A 6,685-nucleotide genomic window follows, 5' to 3' on the forward strand; every position below is an offset into this window, starting at 1 on the left:
ACCGGCCTTTAGGTAGGAATACGCTCATTCATTCATTCATTTTTTGAAAGCTTGAAGGTCGCATCGGTCCGGGAATACCGCAGGCGATAGTTCATTCCAGAGCTTTCCTGTGCGAGGCAGGAAATATCTGGAAAAATGCACAGTAGAAGACTGCCAACCATCTATGTGGTGGGGATGGAAGTGTTGTCGCGTAGGGCGTTGGCGTAAGGATGCGGCAGGAATCAACCCGAATAACTCTTCAGGTCCTTGATGTTTAATATGTATTTATCTATATAAGTATGTTTATCCGTTGCCTAGTATCCATAGTACAAACTTTGCTTAGTTTGGGACTAGGTCAATTGGTGTCAATAAAAATATTAAAAAAACATTTATTGTTACAAAAAAACCGGCCAAGAGCGTGTCGTACCTACACGCCCAAGATAGGGTTCTGTAGCCATTACGATAAAATTAAGTACTTAATATTTTTTTAGGATTTCGTATTGTATACGGAATCTTCCAAGCTTAGGTATATTTTATACCTTAGGCTGCTATTTACTTTTAAACTAGTACTTATAATTCTCAAGCAATCTTATTATAATTTTCCTTGAAAAAAATCAGCCCCACTTTACGTCTATTGGAGGTACCCTAAAAATTTTATTTATTTATTTATTTTACAAGTTACTACTGTCTACTGTCATCGTGGCTGATACGTATCTTCATGCCAAATTACAGCTTTATAGTACTAACGGCCTCTGATCTTAGCCGCGGACAGACAGACAGACAGACGGACAGACATGGCAAAACTATAAGGGTTCCTAGTTGACTACGGAACCCTAAAAAGATCAGGCAACCCTGGCAGCAAATACCTTCGTCTTAGCCACTGGGCACCCCTACCGATTGACATTGAAACCCCTAGCAACGGGCAATAGTGCGCGAGTGTGCGTGTGTCGCTGATCGCGATAGCCGCGCGTGTAGTTGTGACGGTCGGCAGAACAAACTATAGCGAAAACTATTTTTTTATCACAATGGGGGTATTCTTTTGAGTTGATATAGTGTTGATCTAGGAGTGCGTTTTAATCAAATTAATTTTATTTTAATCATTAATTTTAGACATTTTAATTTTTAGTTACAGAATACTTGTTAAATAATAAATTTTGATTTCAATCCGACTATACTATAAATGTGAAAGCTTGTCAGTATGTTTGTTTGTTTGTTACTTCATCACGTATAAACCGCTGAACCGATTTAGATGAAATTCGGTATACTTACAGATAGTTTGCGTCCTGGGGCAGGACATTAGGATAGTTTTACCCCGAAAATTTTCACATTTCCCGCGGAAAAGTGAAAACCGAATTCTAGGCGGACGGAATCGCGGGGAGCGGCTAGTCCTAAAATATTATAATTTTAAGCAAATTTCACAGAATTATCATCATCATCATCAGGAACATTCCACTGCTGAACAAAGGCCTCCCTCTCAGAACGCCATAATTAACGACAACTCGCCACTTGTGGAAACAGGTTACCTGCAACTCTCACGATCGTCAATTAATCTAGTAGGAAGCCTGCCCACTCTTCGTCTTCGTCTTACACTCGTGGACTTTTCTCCCCCAACGGTTATCTGTTCTTCGGGTGATATGGCCCGCCCATTGCCACTCCAACTTACAAAATACTAGAGGTTACCCGCCGCTTCGCACGCTTAAACCATTCGATCTGGTAGTTACAATTGAAATTCCGGGTTTCTACAAAATTCCCCTGGGAATTCCCAAAATTTTTGATCGTGGTCTTCATCGAGGTTGTGTTATGAACAACTGTCCAAAATGTCATTACTCTAAACCTAGCGGTTGAAATTTCAAGCTTTTATCCCTGTCTCGTGGGAATATCGGAATAAAAAGTAGCTTATGTGTTATTCCAGACGTCCAGCTAAGTACATACCTAATTTCATGATTCTAACCCCAGCTTCTATTATTTCGGGATTTTATCCCTATGCCGTGGGAATATCGAGATAAAAAGTAACCTATGTGTTATTTCAGACGCCCATTTATCTACGTACCAAATTTCATCAAAATGCGTACAGCCATTATAGCGGGAAGAAGTAACAAACTTACACACACACAAACTTTCGCATTTATGAGTAGGATTCTTCGAGCTATGTAAATTTACAGATATTTCATCATCATTTGGTCACGTTCCATTGTCGAACACATGCCTCCTCTATGAATAAGAAGTCTTGGGCTGAAGTTGCCACGCCGCCTGAGTGCTCATTGGGAACTTCAGACACATCCTTAAACGGCTTCACAGATCTGTGCAGTTTTTTTCACGATGTTTGATAAAGCTCGTGGTAAATTTCAAATGTAATTTCACGTATGAATTCTGAAAAACTTAGAGATAGAACCTGGAATTTACCCGATGCTTACGGGCTGTAGATCTAAACAACAGAATACCTATCTATACAGTAGCTGCACTTTTATCAAGCCAAATATACGAATTCGTAAACGGCATTAACAGTTTAGATGAAAATCTAGGGATCCGGGGTAATTTGTCAATGTTATCCTCATGAACATTATATATTTTAGGTAGATGTTTTGGTTTTAAGTACTTAATGGCTCAGTGAAGCAATTTTTCAACAGGTAGCTGTATCTCGAAAGCAAACTTGAAATAGATAACAAATACATCAATTCAATTAAACATCGATCTCACAAAAAAATAATGACATGACGACCGGATGGCCAAGTGGTGAGAGATCCTGACTACGAAGCTATTTGTATGAATAATACGAATGTTTTTTCTCGGGTCTTGGATGTTTAATATGCATTTAAGTATGTATTTATCTTTATAAGTATGTTTATCCGTTGCCTAGTATCCATAGTACAAGCTTTGCTTAGTTTTGGACTAGGTCAATTGGTGTCAAGTGTCCCATGATATTTATTTATATTTTATTTATTATTTACATTTAAATAAACAAATGCACTAACCAACTTTCTCTGCCGTCGGTACTTCTTACTAGTGTGTATGCTAGACAACGCCTAGACGTCTGACCCACTACCGGCGACCTTGTGTTTCTTATGTTTTCCCGTCGTCTCGCTCTTGCGCGTGCACAAACCTGCATTCCCGGTCTCCTGTCTCGCTCATGTGTAGACTGTTGATAGTTAAGACGGAACTATAAGGGCGGGCGAGGAGGTTACTTAACGGGTAGTGGTGGTTGTTAGGACCTTTTGGAAGTGACAGGACCGGTTCTCTATGGAATTGCGTCAGTACGAAGGATTGTCTACTCGATGTGGATTAACCGGAGGTTTCGTTGTGGGTTTGTGGTTTCTGAACTTCCGAGATGGTTTAGTTATTGTATTGTAAGGAGGGGGAGAGGATTTGTGTTTCTCTTAAGTTACACTTGAATCAGGCGTAATTATAATACTTATTAACACATGATTATATAAAATAAACTGTAGTGGTGTCCGAGTGATTTGACCTATGGCCTCCCAAGCAGAGGCTCGTGGGTTCAAACCCCGGCTCGCACCTTGTGCGCTTTCATGTGCGAAATTACATTTGAAATTTACCACGAGCTTTACGGTGAAGGAAAACATCGTGAGGAAACCTGCACAAATCTGCGAAGAAATTCAATGGTGTGTGTGAAGTTCCCAATCTGCACTGGGCCCGCGTGGGAACTACGCCTCAAGCTCTCTCATTCCGAGAGGAGGCCAGTGCCCAGCAGTGGGACGTATATGGCTGGGCTGGGATGGATATAAAATAAATAACAAATACGTTATCATAAAAAAAATTAGTTGAACAAAACTTTATTTAGGTATTCTAAACCTACAAATCTATATATCTCCCGGGATCGCTGCTATTGCGCAGGGTGCCCATAAAGCTGGCCGCGTTTCCTTGTTGTATGGCAATGCCAAGACGTTGATCGAGGAAAGTGCCAGCTCTCCAGCGGATCGGACATCTACAAAGATAAAGCGTCTCAAAGTTCTCGAGTAATCCTTTGGGAATATCGGGATAAAAAGTAGCCTATGTGTTATTCTGATGTATGAGCAACATTATTATAAAGTTTCATTAAAATTCATTCAGTAATTTTTGCGTGAAAGATTAACAAACATCCGTACAAACTTTCGCGTTTATAATGTGGTGGGATGTAGATCGTGGTTACCTTTAATGAGTTCCCAATTGGAATGTGATTTTTCTAATTTAAATCAAAAAGCGTTTAAAACAAATTCTAAGATTTTTTTAAATTTCAATCTGAAAAGCTTGTTAAAAATTCAAAATGAAATGGAACAATGATTAAAGGTAGTGCCACGAGAGTTGAAGTGAATGATTACACACACAGCTACATGAAGAACTGATTGCACAAAGGAAGAGTGAATGGATGAAACATGGATGCACAGAAAAAACCCCAGAAAAAGAGACCAGTGCAGGGAATCGAACCCAGGTCCTCAGCAATCCGTGCTGCGTGCTATACTCCTAAACCACCACTGGACAGGAGTCTAGATACAAATATCTCCCCATGCACCTCACATTTCAACCTGCTTTTTTCCTTTCTTGCAGTGACACTAGCCCGGGTCGGGTCTCTTGTTCGGGTGAGCGATTAGTTCCGAAGGAGTGTTGATGTATCTCGATGAGAGCTAAAACATAGATGTCGCTAGTGTCGCTGCTTAAGTGACTAAGGAAGGAAAAAAGCAGGCTGAAATGTGTGGTGCATGGGAGAAATTTGTGTCTAGACTCCTGTCCAGTGGTGGTGTAGGGGTATAGCACGCATCACGGAATGCTGAGGACCTGGGTTCGATTCCCAGCACTGGTCTATTTCTCTGGGGTTTTTTCTGTGCGTCCATTTTTCAGTTTGTACTTTTGTTGGATTTCACGGGATGACCGTAAAAGTAACAAATTTGGAGTTGAAATTAAAAATACAAAAATACTCCAAAAACCAATCATAACTTGAGCGAATGTCAAAATCCCGCTGTTATTACATGACATGTTCTTGGGTTCGTGACCACTACGCTGGTGGCACTAACTATTAAATGGCTATTGTCCTGGATAGAAAGGGTACGGGGTAGCTAGTTTAACCTCGTGGGTTTGCCTGCATGTCCCTTGCCCCGGGTCAGCGGGGTCGCTGCGCCAGGAACATATTGGGGGCGATAACGTGTTATCATGTTTACAATGACGCTCAAGGGTTAACTGGGAGAGATTTTTTAGTGAGGATAGTAAAATACAATACAAATATTCTTTATTGCACACTATAAATCAGTACAAAAAACTTATAATATAAACGAAGCGATCTCTTCCAGACAACTATTTGGGTACAAGAACTTATGGTTATGTCAAACAAAAATAGGTGAAGTGATAGTATCTATCTATCTATCTATCTAATACCTTTAAACGAGCAATTCTTGTATTTATAATATATATATAGAGAAACGGTTACAATGATTTCAATGAAATTTGATATGTAGGGATTTTCGGGGATGACAAATCAATATAGCTTGGTCTTATCTCTGGGAAAACGCTTACTATCGAGTTGAAGTCCGAGCGAAGCTCGGTCGCCCAGGTACTTGATGATAAACTAGCTAACGCTGACTTCGTTGTTGTTGCAAAAGTCCTACCTGGGGTACTTTCTCAATAACGTTCCGATCTCTTGTGTACTTTATGAACCTTTATAAAAATCTTAAGGGTTATTGGCATCGATTTGAAACTCTGTGCGGATGTGTTGTTTGAATAACAATACAATTACAGTCAATAAAATACAGTTAGCAAAAAAAGTGTTTAAAAAGATTGTACTTGTTTTTAGCAAAAACGTATTAAATATGTTTCCGGCGACTCCGTCCGCGTAGAATTCGTTTATTGCTATCCCGCAGGAACCGTGCAATTTTCCGGGATAAAAACTCTTTTATGTGCTTCCCCGGGGCTTAAACTATCTGTATACCAAATTTCATTTAAATCAGTTGAGCGGTTTAGACGTGAAAAGGTATTAAACAAACAGACTTACAAACTTTCGCATTTATAACAGTACTATTACTATAAAGCCGTGAAGCTATGAAGCCGTGGTGGCCTAGTGGTTTGACCTATCGCCTCTCAAGCAAAGGGGCGTGGGTTCAAACCCCGGCTCGCACCTCTGAGTTTTCGAAATTCATGTGCGGAGTTACATTTGAAATTTACCACGAGCTTTGCGAAGCAATTCAATGGTGTGTGTGAAGTTCCCAATCCGCACTGGGCCCGCGTGGGAACAATGGCCCAAGCCCTCTTGTTCTGAGATGAGCCTGTGCCCAGCAGTGGGACGTATATAGGCTGGGATGATGATGATGATGATGATTACTATAGTGTGATATTTATACAGTTGGGATATAAGTTTGCCTTTATACCCAACGACGGCAAACCTAAAAGAAAAGGTAATGATTTTAGCAGTCTATGTATGTTTGTTTTTACCTATGTTCCACCGGAGCGTCTGTTTAGACAAGCGTAGCGTCTTAATAAGGTGACAATCGATTCGTTATTAAGTATTTATATTTTATACTCTAAGATGGGGTAACAGTAACACTATAAAAGTCGCGCTTCCAATATGTGGGTCACCTGTTCCAGATAAAGAGAGTACCGGGTAACTAGTTCGCCCTTCCCTGTGCGTCTAGACGTCCCTTGACCCGGGGTTGAACCGGGTCGGCGGGGTCAACTGCCGATGGGGTGAAAGCATGTTATCATGTGTGTAGTTTGGAGGGTGGAAGAC

Source organism: Choristoneura fumiferana, chromosome 17 (assembly GCF_025370935.1).
Source record: "Choristoneura fumiferana chromosome 17, NRCan_CFum_1, whole genome shotgun sequence".
NCBI classification, from domain to species: Eukaryota; Metazoa; Arthropoda; class Insecta; order Lepidoptera; family Tortricidae; genus Choristoneura; species Choristoneura fumiferana.